Below are 20,205 nucleotides of genomic sequence, written 5' to 3' on the forward strand. Positions count from 1 at the left end.
ACACCCAGAGCTGTGCATCTTCAGAAGCAAGCAATAGATGTCTGCTCCAGACTCTGAGTTTCCTATAATAAAGAGATTGGGTCTACTGTGTCTACCAGAGTAGCCGTCATACAAGAGTCAACTCATGGGATTTGTAAATGTAGCTAATTTGTGTTTGGGCATTCTGATCACCTGAGAAAGGAGAAGAGAGAGAACACTGTCAGTGACCAAGGTAAGACATCTCGAGTTCTTCTTTTAGAATAATAACATTTAAGTAGGAAGCTGTGAGGGTTTGTATATGCTTGGCCCAGAGAGTAGCACTTTTAGAAGGTGTGGCCTTGTTGGAGGAAGTGTGTCACTGTGGGGGTGGGCTTGGAGACCCTCCCCTCCTAGCTGCCTGAGGATGCCCAGTCTGTTCCTGGCTTCCTTCGGGTGAAGATGTAGAACTCTCAGCTCCTCCTGCACCATGCCCGTCTGGATGCTGCCATGCTCCCGTCCTGATGATAATGGACTGAATCTCTGAACCTGTAAGCCTGCCCCAATTAAATGTTGTCCTTTATAAGAGTTGCTTTGGTCATGGTGTCTGTTCACAGCAATACAACCCTAAGACAGTGTCCGTTGTGTTAAAATAAAATCATGGACTCTCAAAAGATCTCTTGAAAGCTCTTGCTAAGCATACCTCCCCTGCTTCCTTGTGTGTGTGTGTGTGTGTGTGTGTGTGTGTGTGTGTGTGTGTGTGTGTGTGTGATCAATTCAAGGCCAGGATAGGACCTTCCCCAAAATGGGCAATGGTGTTAGACGTAAGCAAAGAGGCCACTGCTTGGCTACCATCCCCGAGATGATGGGTTTGGAAACTGGGAGTGCCAGAACTTTCCTGGAAAGTTTATTTTTGCTGAGTTTTAAGCCTGACTTCAGACCATTAGCTCTCATGGATAATGCCAGTTTGTTCAAACATGTTAAGGAGCCAGCTGTCTTAGAAAGGGGGTTATCTCTTGCCAAGCGAGAGTTTTGTGGTCTGGCTTGACTGTGTGCTTGATTGCTGAACTTTTAAAGCAAATTGTAAGGGAATGTTAAAGGGAGTCTCAGTTGCCTAGATGGAGGGCTGGGGTCACTGCTCCCTAGGGGGTTCTTAGGGTGTGCAGAGTCCAACTTGAATGGCCTGGAGAGGGACTGGGGTTCTTCTGGCCTCTCTGGCCTCGAGCTAAGTACACAAGTTCTAGTGAGCCTGGCTTACTTGACCTGAGAAAGCCTACTTACCTACCTTCCAGCTGACCCACCTATATTGGGCTATCTTTTCACTGACCCCCATGATGCCCTCCCCCACCACCTCAAAAATCTGAACCAATGGTCCTCAACCTTCCAAACACTGTGACCCTTTAATAACAGTTCTTCATGTTGGGGTGACCCCCAACCACAAAATGATTTGCGTTACTACATCACAACTGTAATTTTGTTAGTTATGGATTGTAATGTAAATAGCTGACATGCTGGATATCCAATATAGGACCCTTAAGGGGTTGTGACCCACAGGTTGAGAACCACTGTTCTAAACCCTTGGGTAGAAACAACACACAGGAAGGGCCTCCATCTGAACGTGGTCAGTAATGCGTTACTACCACTGTTAAAAGCAAAAGTATTTCAGAGGTTGAAATGCAAGACAAACTATTCAAGGGACCATGGTGACAAGTGTGGGGGCCACTACACCCATCATCCAGATCTTTCCCAAGCTCCGACTACCATACCATACTCCGCTGACTGCTATGGTCATCTGGGCTGCTATGCCTTGTCCCTCTGACCTCTGGGAAGAGATGGCTGTGTTAACTTAGTTAACGGGCACAGTGTGGCTGGCTCTCTGCTCAGGACCTCAAAGGCTGTGATTCAGGTATTTGTAGGCTGAATATCTTTCTACACATATCCAGAACCTTCACAATGCAGATCACCATCACTGTCAGCTGAAGGGCCTCTTGTCACATGAGTGCTGCAGCCTCCCCATCTGCTTTACATTGCTCTGATCTCTGTCTGTCTCTGTGTCTGTCTCTGTGTCTGTCTCTGTGTCTGTGTCTGTGTCTCTCTCTGTCTCTGTCTCTCTGTCTGTCTCTGTCTCTGTCTCTCTTTCTCTCTCTCTCTGAGCTCCTTTGGTAAAGTCAGGGCTACTCTGCTGACTTCGAAGCCAATTTCTATGCATCTGTGGAGTGTTTTCATATGACCCCCAGTCTTAAGGTTATTGAATTTGCTGAAGGAGCGTGCACAGCAGTGGCCAGGAACTTGGGAACCTTGGAGTTCACCAAGGCAGTCCGTCTTCCACATGTGTGATAAAGCCAGGACAGCCCAAGGCAGTGGGTTCCGAAAGCGGGAGGGTGCAAGCATGGGTTGTGGATTATTCATCTCTCTTCTCCAACTCTAATCTAACAGCTCCTCCCTGACTGGCCTGGTAAGATACCCTGTAGGTAGTGACATATTCTTCAGGGACAAGTGGGGCAAAGTGACAAAGAACGTGGGTGCCGGTCACACCAATCTAATGGATCTTTGACTCAGCACCTATACTCTATGAATTGAATTTTCTCTTTATAAATGGGAATGGGTACCAATAATATTCCTCCTTAAGGTCGCTGTGAAGATGAAAGGAAATCATATTCACTAAGCATTGAGCTCAAGGTCTAGCATGGAGCAAGCACCTACTAAAGTCAGGTATTTTATCATCATCATCATCATCGCCATCATTGTCATCATCGTCGTCATCGTCGTCGTCGTCGTCGTCATCATCATCATCATCATCATCATCATCATCATCATCATCATCATCTGCCTATCCCAGAGCAGTTGAGGAGTGTTAGGAAAAGGTGGAATTTAATGTCATCTCTTAGACAAGATGAAATGGAAGGGCTTATATGAAGGAACCATATTCCCTTGTGCTTTGTGTAATAGAAGGATTTTCCCGCAGTGACGTCAGGCCCCTGAGCTCTCCTCTGAAAATCCCTTCCATAATGTAGTGTAAGAAATACATCTTCCTTCAATTCAGAGCATTTGGGTGGTAGTGCAGATGCTAAATATTTTCTGCATGCGACTCCAGACGGTGGGGGTGGGGGCTGGTAATTCTGAACCCTTTGAACATCATAGGCTCTCGCTGGATGAAAGGTTCATGTTGAATGTGGCATTTTATGAAATTAAAAGAAAATAATTTTTTTTTTTTTTTTCTAAAACAGCTGTGTATCCCTGCAGACCAGAGGGATGTCTTGAGGCAGTGTGTGGACCGGGGAACTAAGGGCCTTTTGGAAAACATCTGGAGACTGCATATCCAGCTTCAAACATCTCAAATCAAGTATGAAGTTGTTTATTGAGAAATTCCTCCGTGTCGGGGCATTTCAAGTGCGAACTTGTGCTCCACCATCCCAATTAGAATGATTACAACTTCCCATGAATCCTTGCACAACAACAAACAAACAAAAGCCACCCCAACTTCCTCTTCTTCCTCCAGCTTCCCAGGGGGATTTACTGTCTTTGTCCTGCATCCTGCCAGCCAGGTGGTCACACAATCAGCAAACCAGCCACAGTTACAGACATGACAATTTTCTACTTCACTGCCGTAAGCAAACATTGAGCGGTGGGGCAGAGAAGTCCAGGAACACCAGCAGTTTCAATAGAAAAGGAAGACAACTGTTTGTCCCAGGATTTAGATTGGGCTGGAAGCAGCTTAAATACATTAAAAAAAAAGCACCCAGCCTCCTCCTCTTCTCCTCCTCCTCTTTCTCCTTCCTCCTCCTCCTCCTCCTCTTCTCTTCCTCCTCCTCCTCCTCTTTCTCCTTCCTCCTCCTCCTCTTCTCCTCCTCCTCTTTCTCCTTCCTCCTCCTCCTCCTCCTCTTTCTCTTCCTCCTCCTCTTCTCCTCCTCCTCTCCTCCTCCTCCTCCTCCTCTTTCTCCTTCCTCCTCCTCCTCCTCTTCTCCTCCTCCTCTTTCTCCTTCCTCCTCCTCCTCTTTCTCCTTCCTCCTCCTCCTCCTCCTCTTTCTCCTTCCTCCTCCTCCTCTTCTCCTCCTCCTCTTTCTCCTTCCTCCTCCTCCTCTTCTCCTCCTCCTCTTTCTCCTTCCTCCTCCTCCTCTTTCTCCTTCCTCCTCCTCCTCTTTCTCCTTCCTCCTCCTCCTCTTTCTCCTTCCTCCTCCTCCTCCTCTTTCTCCTTCCTCCTCCTCCTCTTCTTCCTCCTTCCTCCTCCTCCTTTTTCTCCTTCCTCCTTCCTCCTCCTCCTTTTTCTCCTTCCTCCTCCTTCCTCCTCCTCCTCCTCCTCCTCTTTCTCCTTCTTCCTTTTCTTTCCTTCAACACCAATGTTCCAGAGAAGGAACCCGTAATACCTAAGCTTAGTGGAGCTTAACGAACTATAACAGGCCCAAACAGAGGCAGCTGTGACCTACACAATAAATCACTTTAGTAGGTCTCAGGGGAGAGGAACTTCCCTCCCTCCCTCCCTCCCTGGCCCTCTTACCCTTCCTGTAGATATGCAGGGAGTTGAAGTCAAAGGGAAATTAAAGGGAAAGAATTCGCCTTTTCAAGTCAGTTTATTTATGAGGATTGTTTCCCATCGTAAGGGTTACATTTTGAAACCAGTTCTTAAATTTGAGTTGCTCTGCCCTCTTTTTCCATGTCATTTAAAAGAAAGCTTCATTCCTCAGGGGACTCTGGTGTGATTTATAGCAATCTTTTTAAGTGAGTGTCTCTGGGCCAGAAAGGACACCAGAGGACTGGGTACCATCAGCACAAGCCTGGGGTGGGGGTCCTTTACTGTGCAGTGTGCAGTCAGGACTCCAGTGTCACCCCGTCCTTGGATACTAACAGGATGTGGCTGCAGAACTCCGGAGAAGCTCACCTGTCTGGGAGTCTCCTCCTTTACAGATGTAAAACCTAAGGTCTGGAAAGAGGCTGTGATCTTCCCAAATGAACGGCATAAAACTCCTGAATCTTGGTGCTGGGCTACTCCCAAAACCAGTCTCTAGCACACAAAGCGACAGACAGTTTCCTCGAAGTGGCGGAGGGTTTGTCTTGGAAGAAAGTATCTCGAGACCCAAGACTGTGAGCTGATCCTCAGTCCAGGGCTTAGGAATGGTCCCACAGACTAGGAACACAGTAGCCTTGGAACTTACACAGATTCTACTGCTTCTGGCGACCACCTTCACCTTCTCGTGCAGAAAGCATCTTCAATAGAACCTCTGTCCCTTGCTCAGCTGGCTTCCTCACTTGCAGTGGTCTCCAAGTCCTTTTTCTCATCTGGGATGTTGTTTGTCCAAGACCAGTCATTGCATCTGAAAAGATTGAGGTGACAGAAAATCAGTTAGTGGAGTTCTGTCTAAACTCCCCAGTACCCACACCCTTTCTCTCTCAACAATTTTTTCCTTTAGCCAGGAATCCTTACAAAACATTCATTCGATGAGTGTGTGTGTGTGTGTGTGTGTGTGTGTGTGTGTGTGTGTGCGCGCATGTGTGTGTGCATGCGTTAGTGGGTATGGGCAGGGGCATGTGCCATGGTGCTGTGGAAGTCAGAGGGTAGTTCTGTGGATTTGGTTCTCTTCTCCGTCTTATGTGGGTCCAGGGATTGAACTTGGGTCATCAGACTTGCACAGTTTTACTCATGAAGTCATCTCCAGCCTTCTTGTTGGATTCTAATGAGTGTCTACAGAGCTTGGTGATGGCCCCGGAGTTAATCCAAACATACCTGGAGCCTGTCAAAATGTTTTGTGGAGTATCTGTGGGCAGCTACAGGCTTAGATTTCTGGCTTCTTTTCTTACTAAAACAAAATGGAGGATTCTTCTCACGCTTCAGTTCTGCTGCTGCAGTGACGGCCTGACAAGACAAGAGGGATAATTCTCCATCCTGAGCTTCACATGAACAGTTGATTCACCCACACCTGTCCCTCTCCTCTCCCCACTGCAGCCACCACCTCCCTCCCTCTCCCTCTCTCTCTGCTGTGTTAGTTGGGCAGTTCTCACCGAGCTACATCCACGTCTCTTCCACTCTCTCTCCCTTCTCCCCTTCAGCCTTCCTGTTCCTCTTCTTCCTTTCCCTTGTCAATCTCCAGTGTCACCAGAATTCCCTACCCTGAAGCCTAGCATGCGGCGGGAGGAGAGACGAATCAGTGAAGTAAGTAGATAGTGGGCTAACATCAACTCAACCCCCAGGGAAAGGCTGGACCAGTGGCTGGTGTAATCCACCGCTCAGACTGTGCATGCAGTGAGCTCTTTCCTGCCTCCCTTCCCTACCCCATCCATCTGGTATGGAGAAGAAGCCAACCAATGGAAGGCTCAACTTGGCTGTCTCTGCCCTGAACGCATAAGCTCTCTCAGCGCACTATCTGCCTGTCCTTCCTACCTCTATGGTAGATAAAGGAAGAGGGACCTGAGTACCTGTGTCAGTGCTGAAGTAAACCCCATGATGTCTACCCTACCCAATTCCTCCTCCTACCAACTTTTCTGTTGAAAGCATTATAGTGTTGGGACGTGATGGCATTCTACATCTAGAGCCATTGTGAGCTGCACTGGGGGCTGGAAGGGAAGAAGAAAAACCAAATCTTGTTTTTACCTAATAACATTTTATACATCACGAGTGTTGCTGTAACTTTTATCTGTAACAGTATTGAACTAACATATTATCTCTCTTATTAGCTAGAGTTTTTGAGTCTTGCTTAATTTTTACCCAAAGGTTTATGGGATAGCTTTGTCTAACTCCTCCCAACTTTTTAGTTAGTGATCACTCTAAATTCTGGGAAATCCCACCTGGATACTTCTGATGCCTGTCCTTCTAGTGACAACGAGGACACAAGTCTCCTCCTGCCATCCACCCTCATCCTCTGCCACCCTCTCTCCACCATGCCTCCCCTTCCCCACCCAGCTTCTCCCTCTGCCACCCTCTCCCACTGTCACTCGCCCTCACCCTCTGCCCTGGAGATTCCCAAATGATTTTGTACATCTTGGCTGTCACATTTTGCTATTCCCTCAATTCTGCTCCTTGCCATCTGGGGAACACCCTTGGCTTTATGTCGGGTGACCTCCTGCCAGCTCTATGGGTGGGTCCTGAATGGCACAAACTCAGAAATTCCTTCAGGATGTCTCCAGCAACAACAAAGTTCAGGATGTGTGTGGATGGCTGGAGGGGATAGGAGACTTCTCCTTCCTTCCCTCTGATCTACACTGTGTCACTGTAAGGCCCACCAGTACGCTAAAAGTCTGGGCACCACAGGTCACAGCTGTGGAGAGTGGAGAAGCAGAGTCAAGGTTCGTCTAAGGGAACCAGGAACCAGAAATTCCCTACGACTGGACTTTGCCAATTACTTTATAATTACTTCCTGTGCTCTTTGTAATCGGAGGCTCTTTGGAAAGGTCTTCACTAAAATTGCTACAAAGTATCTCATGGACCCGATGCTGTTGTTTAGCTCTGTTCTTTTCAACTCAAACTGAAACTCTGTGGGCATTGAGGTGGTGTGGGGGAGGCAGGGCTTTGTACATATCATTAGGCCACTGAGAAGGCAGGGCGCTCCACCCTTGTGAGCTCTTGCTTCTCCAGGACAGAGTTGTAGCCTTGAGAGTGGATTGGTAGAAAGCAGGGCTCCCTGCCCCTGTGTTTTGCTTCCCATCCACCCTCCATCTTCCATCTGCTTTGACACCGCCAGATATGCCTGCTGCCGGCATGTTCTTGGCTTTTCTACCTGCAGAACCATGAGCTAAATAAATGTCTTTATAAACTGTCCGGTCTCAAGTACATTGTTACAGTAACAGGAAACTAACTGACGGACCATTGTCAGCCATGTACTTATCCTGATCTTTAAGGCTATTTCTGTTCTTGCTATAAATAACTCTGTCTTACTTCTTTGCATATCTATATATCTGGTTGTTGAGGCAACTAGATTTATAAATATTGGACAGTAAGAATAAGCAGAGGTTTCTTATAGAACCTGCTAAAATCTGCTTACAGGAGGACAGACCAACCAGGAGTGGATGGAAAGGATTGGGGGGTGGGGTTGGGGGAGGGGGAGTGGTGGGAGTGAGGGGGAGAGACTCAATTCCCCAAACCATGTCCATCAGTGCTAGATGTCAACCTGAGATGCGGCATTTGGTCTAGGGGTCCTCTGCCAGCCCCAGAGGTTGCTAGCAATGAGGAGGCAGGCCTCCTGGAGGTGAAGCTGGGGTGGTTTGGCCAGCAGGACACCAGGAGAGTGGTCAGGGCAGTTGGTGTTTACCAGCTGTCATGGATCACTTAAGCACAACGATTCATTTGCTGCTTCCCCAACCAGTGCAGGCTACAGCTTACAGGATTATTTAACACAGGTAGATCCATGGGCTCTCCTTTATAAAGTGAGACCTCTGTGGTGTGCCTCTCTTTTGGATGGGCACACCTGTCAGTGCATAGTCATGTTTACTGTCCCCTGTTCCCTATATGTTCCTAAAGCAAGACAAGGCCAAGGAAATGACGTTAGAGCACAGCCTGAGCCCTACGGTCCATGTTCTGGGCTCCCAGGGATGGAAGGAGAATGTCTTTTTTGTCCTGTTCTCTTCTTTGGACTACATAGCATCACCAGATATGGTGTTAATATTCCTGTTTATGACCTGTTACACGGCTGTCCCCATCCTGGAGACAACAATTCTGTCAGGGCAGGGGCCTTGAGATTACATTGCCACACACCTAGCGTAATGTAGCAAACTGTAGCTTCTTAATAAATGTTTGAGTGACTAAGGTGGAGCTTGTAGATTTGCTGCCTCTGTCTCCAGGGAGACGAGGAAGTTGACACTGGTGGATGCCCCCACCCTATTAGAGGTGCAGATTGAGCCAGAAACCAAGTCATGAGACAAATCAGAGAGTAAAGACCCAGCCTTAGGAGTCTCAGCACTAAAGCACAAAGACACCCCCTTTCCCTGTCAAAAGGCCCAGGAGAATTTAAATGGTTCTACCAGTCCTTGGATTTATCTCAGAAACTTTCAAATGTTGAAGAGGAAGAAAAGGAAGGAGATTGTTTATCATCTTCGGGTTTTTAAAAATGCTTTAAGGACCAGTGAACAAAAACAATAGGCCTCAAACCAGAAGAATGTTGCAAGGTGCAGCCCATTGTTAACCTAAGCTTGTAAGGTAGTTAGACAAGAAACACGAAAGGTGTTACCAGGACAACTTGAGTCCATCTGTGGTAAAAGTAGGCAAGTTTAGAGGATGTTTGACACACATGGTTACACATCATTCATCTTTAAAATGGGGTGGAGATTCTGCAGTGACTGAGGAGAAATAAGGAGAGAGAATGACTTGGAACTCGCCTGTGGGTTTAAATTCAGCATGATCAGTGGCTCTCAACTTTCCTAATGCCTCGACCCTTTAATACAGTTCCCCATGTTGTGGTGACTCCCAATCATGAAATTAGTTTGCTGCAGGCTGGGAAGTGGCACTCACCTTTAATCCTAGCACTCAGGAGACAGAGAGGTAGATCTCTGTGAGTTCAAGGCCAGCCTGATCTACAGAGTGAGTTCCAGGACAGCCAAGGTTACACAGAGAAACCCTGTTTTGAAAATACAGAACAAAACAAAAGCAGTGCCAGCAAGGAATTATGTCATTGCAACTTTGTAACTGTAATTTTGCTACTGTTATGAATCATAATGTATCCTGACATACAGGATATCTAATAAGAGATGCCCCCCGGAAAGGGTCGAAACCCCTCGATTGAGAACCATGGTATATGGCAAATAGTTCTATCTAATTTGCATTTTAAGTTACTGAGGATAGAATTTGTTCGTTTTCTTCTTTTTTTCTTTTTCCTTTTGAAGCAGGCTTTTATAGCACAGGCTGGCTGCCGTCTTGCTATAACTGAAGGTGACCTTCAGTTCCCCCTGCCTCCACATCCCGTGGGCTAAGAGTGCAGACACAGACCACCACATCTGGTTTATGTGGTGCTAGAGATGGGGTTTAGAAGCTCGGGGCTCAGCATGCTAGGCAAGCATCTAACTGTTGAATGTACCTCCGGCCATCGAGATTTGTTTTCATTGTGCAACCCCACCCCCACCCCCTTATTCAGGCACACTTCCAGGTTTCCTCAACCCAGGACGGCAGGAATGAAAGTAGGACTTCCTCAAGAGCGTTCTCTCAGCTGTTCTGCATCGAGGGCTGATCATACTACAGGGAAGAGGGCTGGGGTTAGAGTGTAGAGCTGGAGTCGGAGCAAGAGGTCAGAGTTGGGGGATTGGAATGAGAGACATGCAGAGACCACAGAAAAGGCTGAGGCTCCAAGCACTTTCTGTCCCTAAGGCCCCAAGGCAGAGCCTTGGGAGGGAGGCTGGAATCCAGGAGCAGGAGAGCTGCCAGCCTGCTGTGGTCTTGGAAGCAAGGGTTGGAAATCCGTGAGCATGCTGGGCTGCTTACTGCTTCCACACCATGGTACGGTCTATGCCCCTGCCGCTCCGCCTCCCCCCCACCCCACACCCCCATGTGCATACTTACATCTCCAGAAGGAGCTTTCACCACCCAGTACTGAGCCGAGTCAGTCACGCAAGAGCCTTGGACTCCTAGTCAGGTTGACTTGAGTTTTAGAGAAATCCTAGCTGGAGGGAGGGCTCAGTGTTCAAGACCGCTTGATGTCGAGTCAAAGAACCTAGGTTTGAACCCCAGCACCCACATTGTGGCTCACAACCATATGTAACGACAAGTTTTAGGGGTTATAATGTCCTTGTCTTGGCTTCTACAGGTTCCAGGCACACACGTAGTACATACACATAAATGCAGGCAAAACATTCATACACATAATATAAGTATGTGTGTGTGTCTGTGTGTGGTGGCACATGTCTTTAATCCCAGCAGGCAGATGGTGAGTTCATGGCCAGTCTCTTCTACATAGTGAGTTTTAGAATAGCCACCTATATATAGGAGACCCTTTCTCAAAAATAAATAAATAAATAAATAAATAAATAAATAAATAAAAATAAAACAAAACAAACAAAAACCCACCACCAAAAAACAAAACAAAACAAAACAAACTAAACCAAACCAAACCAAAAAAAAAAAAAAAAAAAAAAAACCACGCAAATCCAAAAAGAAAAACAAAACAAAATAAAACAAAAAATACTGTTTAGCCTAGCACGATGGCTCACACCTTTAGTTTGATGCCAGCCTGGTCTACATAGTGGGTTCCAGGACAGACAGAGCTAAGTAGTAGAGACCTTAGAGGGGGAGACAGAGAAAGAGAGCGAGAGCGAGAGCGAGAACGAGAGAGAGAGAGAGAGAGAGAGAGAGAGAGAGAGAGAGAGAGAGACAGAGAGACAGAGAGACAGAGACAGAGACACACAGAGAGAGCAGAGAGACTGGGCGGGGTGAGTGGGGGTGGGGTGGATCATGTGGCCTTTCATTCACATTAAGTTTGCAGAATCTATACAGAAAACCCAACATTGAACAAATATCCCTGGGCCAGAGTGTTAGATCCAAGGCACCCCTTGGAAGCCACAGGCCCCGAGAGACCCAAACTAACCAAATAACTGTCCTTCTTTCAGCCTCCAGTATCAACACACTCCCCGACTGCAATCTCGCCCACCCCCACCCCCATCTCAGCCGATCCTTTGTTTACTGGTTAAATGACAGGGACCAAGACAACATTCAGCTCCTTATTGCTTCCAGTTCAGACTGGATTCAGGAGCGGCGTGAAGCCCTGTTCTTGACAGAGGCTGTGGTCCCAGGGACCGCTCCAGTCCTGGTAATTTCCACTTCAAAACAATCAGCTTTCTGAGAAAGTTAAGTTTCTGCAACTGCAGAAAACAGCCCAGTTAATGCGCTGTGTGTGAGCTGCTTGCGCTCTGTTGGAATCTGGTCTTCCTGATGGGACGTACAGCTTGGAGTTTTATTTTTAAAAGCGCAGTGCCTGAGGGGGGGAAACGCCAGCCAGCTCTTCCAAGGCAGTCTCATCTTTCACCAGGCTCGGAACAGTGTAAACAGGACTGCGTGAGGTTCCGTGTTTATGTTTTCTCAATGACTTCCAGATTGAATTTGCTGTGTTTACAAGTTGGAGACACTTTTTCTAACCGCCAGCACTGCAAACTCCAGTGGGGGCCTGATGCCCCCGCGGGGCTCTCTCTGCTTCTAGTTATCCTGGTCTCTGACAACATCACTGTGGTGCCCCAGCAAGAGGAAAGTCCAGCTCAGCAGCTGCCTGGAGAGACTGGCTCTTCAGAATTGAATGGAATCAAGATGCCGCGTTATTATTATGATTTTGAACTTTAAACCTTGAGGCCAGAGGTAGGATGTAGGCGAAATACAGCGCGCCATCACGCTGAGGCAATGGTTCGATTTTCCTAGTCTCTCTCTGTTCTTGCTCTACCCAAACTCTACGAGCCTCACTTTGAAGTTTCTCCCAAATCCCCTGGGATCTTGAGCAAAGCTGGCCTCCTGCCCAGGGTAGCCCTGGGTGCCCTAGTACTTCCAGTTCATCTCTTACAGCACTCATCAGAATTGTGCAGAATTTCAGAGAGGAAGTTCTTGAATCTCCTCCCTTTGTAAGAAACACTGAAGTTAGCATCTCGATGAACTTCTCATGTGCTAGATTATCAGCGTTTATGAGAGAAACTGCCCATACCACGGGGTACCAACTGGCATACCAAATAGCCTCTCAGAGTTCTCATCCTTGGATTGGAGGCCCCTGGCTCGCGCCCACCAGCTGCTCACAGACAGGCAGCACACTGAGAAGAAAGAGTGTGCATGGTTCTAGTGCTGCTGTCTGTGTGACCTTGCCCCACACTGGCAGCTCACGAACACCTTCGAATATGAGCTCCACTGAGTTCCTTGGGTCATGCCAGGCATGAAAGGACTCTGGCTAGGAAAGCATTGGGAAGGGAAGCTGGTCCAGCAATGGAGCTCAAGGTCTTAGGAAGATGCTGAGAGGGGCTCAGGGAGGCAGTCTGTCGCTATGCAACGGAGGTTACAATGCAAAAGCAAATTTAAAAAAATTAGTAATATCTGTGCTTTCTATTCTATGCAGGATGTAGATTGCATGTGTGCACGTGTGTGCATGTGTGTCACACAAAAGTGGTTATTTGATGGGGATAATGAGGGCCAGCAGGAAGGACGTGGCACAGTGGAGGCAGTAGAAGTATATGGGTAGGAGAATATGAGTAATGGATAATGACATAAGCATGAGAACGTCAGAATGAGGGTCTGGAGCGATGGCTCCATGGGTAAGGTATAGAGTGTGCTTAATCCCCCCAGAATTCATGAGACAGAAACAAGTGGATCGTTGTAAGTTCAAAGCCAGCCTTAGAAAGTTACAGGCAGGCTGGAGAGATGGCTCAGTGGTTAAGAGCACTGACTGCTCTTCTAGAGGTCCTGAGTTCAACTCCCAGCAACCACATTGAGATCTGATGCCCTCTGCAATTGCTGTGGTGTGTCTGAAGACAGCTATAGTGTACTTACAATAAATAAATAAATAAATAAATAAATAAATAAGTCGTTATAAAAAAGACAGCAAAAATTAAAATAGAAAAAAGAAAGTTACAGGCCAGCCAAGGTTATACAGTAAGACCTTATTGTTGTTGTTGTTGTTGTTGTTATTATTGTTATTATTATTATTTATTAAGTGCATGCTGTACGGAGGACTTGAGTTTAGTTTCCCATACTGCCCCATGCTGGGCACCTGTCAATCACCTGTAACTCCAGACCCAGGGGATTCAACGCTGTCTTCTAGCCTCCTCAGACATCTGCCCTCATACACACATACCCCTCCAACATAGAAATAATTTTAAAAATATTGTGAATCTTTACTTAGGGAAAATATCATAATGGAACCCATTATTTTGTATGGAAGCTTAAAAGAATTAAAAAAGGCATTAATGTTCATGAAACTCAGACACAAGGGGTCCCACCATGTCTGCAGGGCCCACTTTTTCCTTGAACTCTGCAATTGCTGTGGTTAATTATTGTTTTTCCAGGGCTCCCTGGGTCTCTGTTGACTCGAAGGTTGGACTTGGTGGTGACCAAGGGCTTCCAGCTCCAGCTCTGATTCTGCTCTGTGGTTCTCTGTGCACAAAGATAGGATGAAATCTGAGGGGAGGGGGAAAAAAGAGAAAACTGAGTTACACAATCGAAGAGCTTTGGTCAAGTGGAAAAGCAAGTAGTTTATTTGATATTAATAAAGTAGTTAATTAATGATACTAATTAAAAATAATTAGTTTAATGATCATTATTTTTTTATTCCTAGTTCATAGATTTGGGCCACACACCACATATATATATATATATATATATATATATATATATATATATATATATATATATACATATACATATACATATATACACACATATATATGTGTGTGTGTGTGTATGTGTGTGTAATATATATGTATATGTATACATAATGTATATATACGCATACACATATATATGTATATATGTGTATGTGTATATATATACCACTTACATATCCTATCCAACATGACCTAGCTGCCATACATACACTTATCTCACCTCTCCCCTTTTACCTGTATGCCTGCCTTTCTCCTTTCTTGTCTTTCTTCCTGGTTTGATTGTAAATGTCTTTATTGGTATGTATGTGTGTGCAGAATTAGTTCTCTCATTCCTCCGCATCAGTCCTGGGATCAGTCTCAGATGTGACAAGCAGTGCCTTCACCCGGGGTACCGGCTCACCGGCCCTATTTCGTTTCATTTTTAAGTATATTTCTTGTCACAGTAAAGCCTACAGACACTGGAAGTAGACCCCGCTCCTTTGTGTTTTTTGCCACCCTCACGGTGCTCCAGAAATTTATAGCTTGGGCACCTCTTGTAATAAAATATAATGCAGCTCAAAGGTGCCTGGTGGGCCCATGTCACAGTGTCCCCCTGAGAAATCACGCCATGCAACAGATCTTGTATAACGTTTGTTTGGGGGAAGGGAAGGGAAGAGGGAGTCAGGGCCTGGAGAAGGGGTAGAGGCAGACAGACAGAGGCAGAACCGTGGTGTTGGAGAAGCGGGGACAGAGGACAGAAAGAGAGAGAGACAGGCGGGGAACACGTGGGAACAGAGAGAACTGGGGTTTGAGCATTCCTCTTACATGCCACCCACACCTGGCTGTGGCAGGTAATGGCCGCCTGGCCCGATAAGAGCAACCCACCTACCCCAGACACCTTTCGACTGAGAAGGCAGGTGAAAGAGATAAAATTGCTTCGATGATTAAAAATCGTCTTAAAAATAACTGCTTTGTTTTAGAAATAATTTATGTGTGGCTTTTCATACCCTCACATCCTGGTAATTGATAAGTTTCATCTATTTGCACATTTCATTGATGGTTCTTCATCCTTAGCCGCTAACCCTGGCACATCCATCAGGCAAATTCCTAAGAAACGCCCCTTCGGCACTCTTCTAATGGGGGCGATCAAATCAGGCTTAATGTTCACGCCGGGGAGCAGCCGTGTTACGAGACGACTATTACTTCCTCGTTACCGTTTTAAGTTCTACTAATAGCCACTTTGGGATCATAAATTACCGCCAGCATCTTTCAGAGTGGAGGCTAACCCTTCACCTCACAGCTGATCAGCATCACCCGGGGAAAGACGTGAAAATCTAGACTTAAGGGATCCTATCTGGTATGACCTTGGATAAGTCACCTCCCTTCTATGGACCTGCTTCTTTTCCCTTTCCTTTCCTTTCCTTTCCTTTCCTTTCCTTTCCTTTCCTTTCCTTTCTTTTCCTTTCCTTTCCTTTCCTTTTCTTTTTTCCAGAGCTGAGGACCGAACCCCAGGGCCTTGTGCTTGCCAGGCAAGCACTCTACCACTGAGCTAAATCCCCAACCCCTTGGACCTGCTTCTTTATGTATAAAATGGTGTAGGTCATTTGGACAGGCCTTTGTTGGTTGTGTGTGTGTGTGTGTGCGCATGCACACGTGTGTGTGCGCACAGGTACATGCATGTGTGTGTGCACTCAAAGAGTTGAGACCTCTGTGAGGTACCTTGGGATCTTAGACTCTTCCCGCTGTTGTGATACAATATCCAGAGCTGAGTTATAAGAACAGATTTCCTCCTCATGGTCCGAGAGGTTGGAAGGTCAAGATCAAGTTCTTGCCAGTTTTGGTGAAGGCTGACTTTGGCTCCCAACCTAGTACTTTGTTACCATGGTTTCACAGGGCAGAAACTGGAAGGTTAAGAAACCATGGACAGTTTCCTCCTTTGTATAGGGCACTAACCCACTTATGGGGAACAGCTCTTGTATCTGACCTGTCCCCTAAAGGCTCTCCTGTTGACCATGTGCTGGTGATTGGGTTCCAATAGGAGCTTGGGAGGGGATGTCAACCCTTAAATGATAGTAGTAGGATGTGACAGTAGAGACCTCATGAAGAGATAGTGTCCTTACATGGGCTGAGGAGACCGAGCTCTCTTCAGCTGTGTGGGGAGAGTAGAACGTGGGCTCCCTCAGACACACTGAATCACTGGCTGCTTGATTTTGCACTCCCAGGCCCCAGTACAGTAGGAAATAAATGTCTGTTGTTCATAAGCCGCCAAGGTGTGGTCGTTTGTTATGAGAGCCTGAGAGGACCAAGGTGGACATGACCTGGTCAGTCATCTCAACGAGCACAGGCTGCTGGGTGAAAAGATTCGATTCCCAATCCTGGAAAGCATTTCAGGTGGGGCGGTTTTCCAGATCCACCCATCAAATCCATCAGCTTCCGAGAGAAACAGGGGCTGTTCAGATGCTCAGAATCATAGGCAGAAGAGTCAGCAAAGGCCTTAGGGGGCATAAATTCATGCTTTTGACCTTGTGTCCCTTTAGTGGGTATAAGGGCTGGTGAGCCTCCTGGACCCATTCTCCACTCCCACCTCCCCCACTCCCACCCCCTTCCACCGGTCAGCAGTCCCTGCTTAAGTATTTCCTAGGCTGGGACCTAGTTCGTTCATCCCCACCCCCCCCTCCTCCTTCTCTTCCTCCTCCTCCTCTTCCTCCTCCTCTTTCTCTTCCTCCTCCTCCTCTTCTTTGTTCCCTCCCTCCCTCCCTCCCTTCTTTCTTTCTTTCTTTCTTTCTTTCTTTCTTTCTTTCTTTCTTTCTTAGAGAAGGTCTCACTATGTAGCTCAGACTGCCCTGGAACTCACTCTGTAGACCAGGTTGACCTCAAATTCACGGAGATCCCCCTGCTTCTGCCTCCTTAGTGCGAGGATTAAAGGCGTGTACCACCACACTTGGCATGGAACCTACTTACCTATGTAGTCGTACAAGGGAAAAGACATGTCCTTAGGTAGGTGGCATTCCGGACCCTAGGAAACGATAAAAAGGAACGGCCTTCCTTTGTTTTAGTATTATTTTATTTCTCTATTTTTGAGGAGAAGTTGGTCTGTAGCCTAGGTTGGTCTGAAATTTCCTCGCCTCAAGTGATTTCCCTGCCTTAGCTTCCAGAGTAGCTAGGGCCACAGGTTCCGACTACCACAGCCAGCATCCAAACTATGATATACTTCTGAGGATGGGCTTTCCACATTTTAGAGACCCCAAAACTTTTTGTTAAAGCTCCAATAAAGAGTCTTCACATGGAACCCAGTTCATACATAAAATGGGTTTAGGGCACAATACACACACACACACACACACACACACACACACACACACACACACACACATTCTTGCTGTAGCATTCATTATAAATTCAACACAGGACTGTTGTGACTAATAAAACGGTAAATCTGACAGTTTCAGTTTATCTGCCTCAGCATCTGGTAAACCTGGGCACTGTTTTTTTGTTTTTGTTTTTGTTTTCTTTTCTTTTTTTTTTTTTTCTTAACACATCCTTCCAGGTTGCAATGTGGGAGTTTTTCTTAGAATGGCCTTGAGTAGAGGACACTCCTCAAGACACAGAGAGCAAGCTTCCATCCCAAGGTCAGCTCTGAAATGAGTCACAGACATCTATGCCATAGTTTCGGGTGTCTTAATGACATAATACGCATTTCTCGTTGGAATCCCGAATGGAAATGTTTCCAACTATGAATAAAGATATTAGATTAACTCATTACCAGCTCGAGAGGGATTTCTTTGGGCTGTGGATGTGAGAATTTGAGGTCTCTGAGTCAGCTCTGCAGGGGGCACAGAGTGTTGGGTGTGGTCCTGGACACACAGAGGCAGGGAAAAGGACTCAGGCCCGGATGCTGCCAGGTGGCTCTGAAGCCTCACAGGAGCCTCGGTTATGTTTTCTTTTCTTTGTAGGCTGCCAACATTCTCGTCTCCCTTCAGCAAACTCCAGACCACACCTGCAGAGGCTCTTAGAGCCATTGTGTCTGAGGAAGCCTGCCTCTCTGAGGAGACTACTTTGAAAATGGAAATGGTGGGTTCCAGGAGACTCCAAGGAGAGGGGGTCCTCCACCTACCTTCCATAAACCTCTTTCTACTAACCAGTTGCCTTCCACTGCGGCACCGGAAACTCTGGCCTTATCGTGCCTAATTAAAGCTGATGTCTCCTTCAGACTTCAATGTGTCAGGTGTGTATATCCGGTACTGTTGGATCCCAGGGTCCAAGAGGGCTAAACCAGTCTGCAATGGTTCATAGTCAACAAAGTGGGAGTTCCCAGACCCCTTGAGAGACGAGGTGGGTTCATGGAGTTTTCAAACAATATCACCATCAGCTTGCTTTGAAGACCTTTAGACACTAATTTTTCAGGCCCGGTTAGAATATTGAAATGTCTGATTTCTCCAGCCTGTATCCAACCTCAGGCCTGAAAAAGCATTTGTCAGTGTGTCACTAATGACTGGTAGCCCCGCTTGGTGTGGTTGGTAGGTCCAAGTCCCAAGGTTTGCTTCAAAGTGTTAGGTCAGCATGGGGAGATATCAAGTCACCCACTAGTAGCATCTTACAACTCAGGAATTAAAAAAAGGATTCTCTGGTCTCTATTGCTCAGTTTCAGAAGCAGCCAGGACTGGAATCCTGAGAGAAGAAAACTTTTTAGAAATATAAGGAAAGGGGCTGGGGATTTAGCTCAGTGGTAGAGCGCTTGCCTAGCAAGCGCAAGGCCCTGGGTTCGGTCCCCAGCTCCGAAAAAAAAGAAAAAGAAAAAAAAAAGAAATATAAGGAAAATAAAAAGCAACATGCCAGGCTACTGAGACAGCTCAGCCGGTAAGATGGCTTGGTGGGTGAAGAGACTTGCATAAGCGTGGGAACTGAATTCCATCTCTGGAACTCGACTCCCGGATGTTGTCCTTTGGTACCTGCATTCAAGCAACACACACACACACACACACACACACACACACACACACACACACCCCACAGAATTAATTTTTTTTTTTAAAAAGAAACATGTTCACTGAGTATGTTAATTCTAATTTTCTATTTCTTATATCCCAGGTCTCTGCCAGTAGAGAAGCTGGATTCCCCACTCTCTGGGCCCTTGGTCCATAACGTATAAGCAGTCTGTGGTCACCGAACCCACGGGGCTCTAGAGGTCACTCAAGTTGACAGAGGGATGGCGGATGAGAGAGTCTGTGAGCAGTTGTCAAAACTGCCAACAGCCTTTGATCTTTGTCAATCTGGTTAAGATGCATTCTGCCTTTGGGGAGCTAGAAATGTGGTCAGTTGGTAGAGTGCTTGCCTCACACATGCAGAGCCCCACACCAGATTCCCAGCACTGACTAAACAAGGTATGCTTGCACGCTCTAGAGGGGTGGGCAAGATCAAGAATTCTAGGTCATTCCCAGTTGTGTACCAGGTTCAAGACCAGCCTGGGCTACCCATGAGGTGTCTGACAAACCTGCTTTCTTTGCTTCTTGACTGGGTTATGCCGGTCCCCAGAAAGTCTTGAGGAATCCCTGTCCTGATAGTTACCAGGTCTGGGCAAGCTCCGAGACTTCCTAGTTCCTTCTCAGGAGGTTCTGGTAGAGCCCCATGACTTTGCTGAAGCCCAAGGTCCGGATCTGTATGTAAGGACAGTCACATCTAGCTCACAGTGTCCGTGGGGGCACTCAGAGTTAGCCCTCAATAAAAGGAAACCATTGCTGTTAATAGTTATGAATAGTGGAAATGGACTTATGACTTAATAAAGACAGCATGCTGGTAGACAAAAGTTTGTCAAAATGCTGGCTCCAAAGGGTTCAGAGAATAGAAGGTTGGGACATTTTGCACTACTCCATCCTAAGCTTTTTCATTTTCAGTGGGATTGGAGTGGGGTGGAGGTGGGGGGTAGGCCTACTCTCACGGCTGAAATTTAATTGGGAACTCTTCTTTTATTTCCTTGGACCGATTATAGGTATTTTCTGCTGTCATAAAACTGAA

The 20,205-nt window shown here is 46.6% G+C and overlaps 1 long non-coding RNA gene across 1 annotated transcript; it reads left to right on the plus strand.

Annotated features, from left to right (window-relative positions):
- Positions 1-36: 36 nt before the first annotated feature.
- Positions 37-18,404, plus strand: LOC102547306 (uncharacterized). Its single transcript, XR_358340.5, has 4 exons — positions 37-211; positions 2,585-2,667; positions 3,183-3,298; positions 18,147-18,404. It is a non-coding gene; the product is annotated as an uncharacterized LOC102547306 (long non-coding RNA).
- The last annotated feature ends 1,801 nt before the right edge of the window (positions 18,405-20,205 follow it).

This window comes from Rattus norvegicus, chromosome 11, assembly GCF_036323735.1.
Source record: "Rattus norvegicus strain BN/NHsdMcwi chromosome 11, GRCr8, whole genome shotgun sequence".
NCBI classification, from domain to species: domain Eukaryota; kingdom Metazoa; phylum Chordata; class Mammalia; order Rodentia; family Muridae; genus Rattus; species Rattus norvegicus.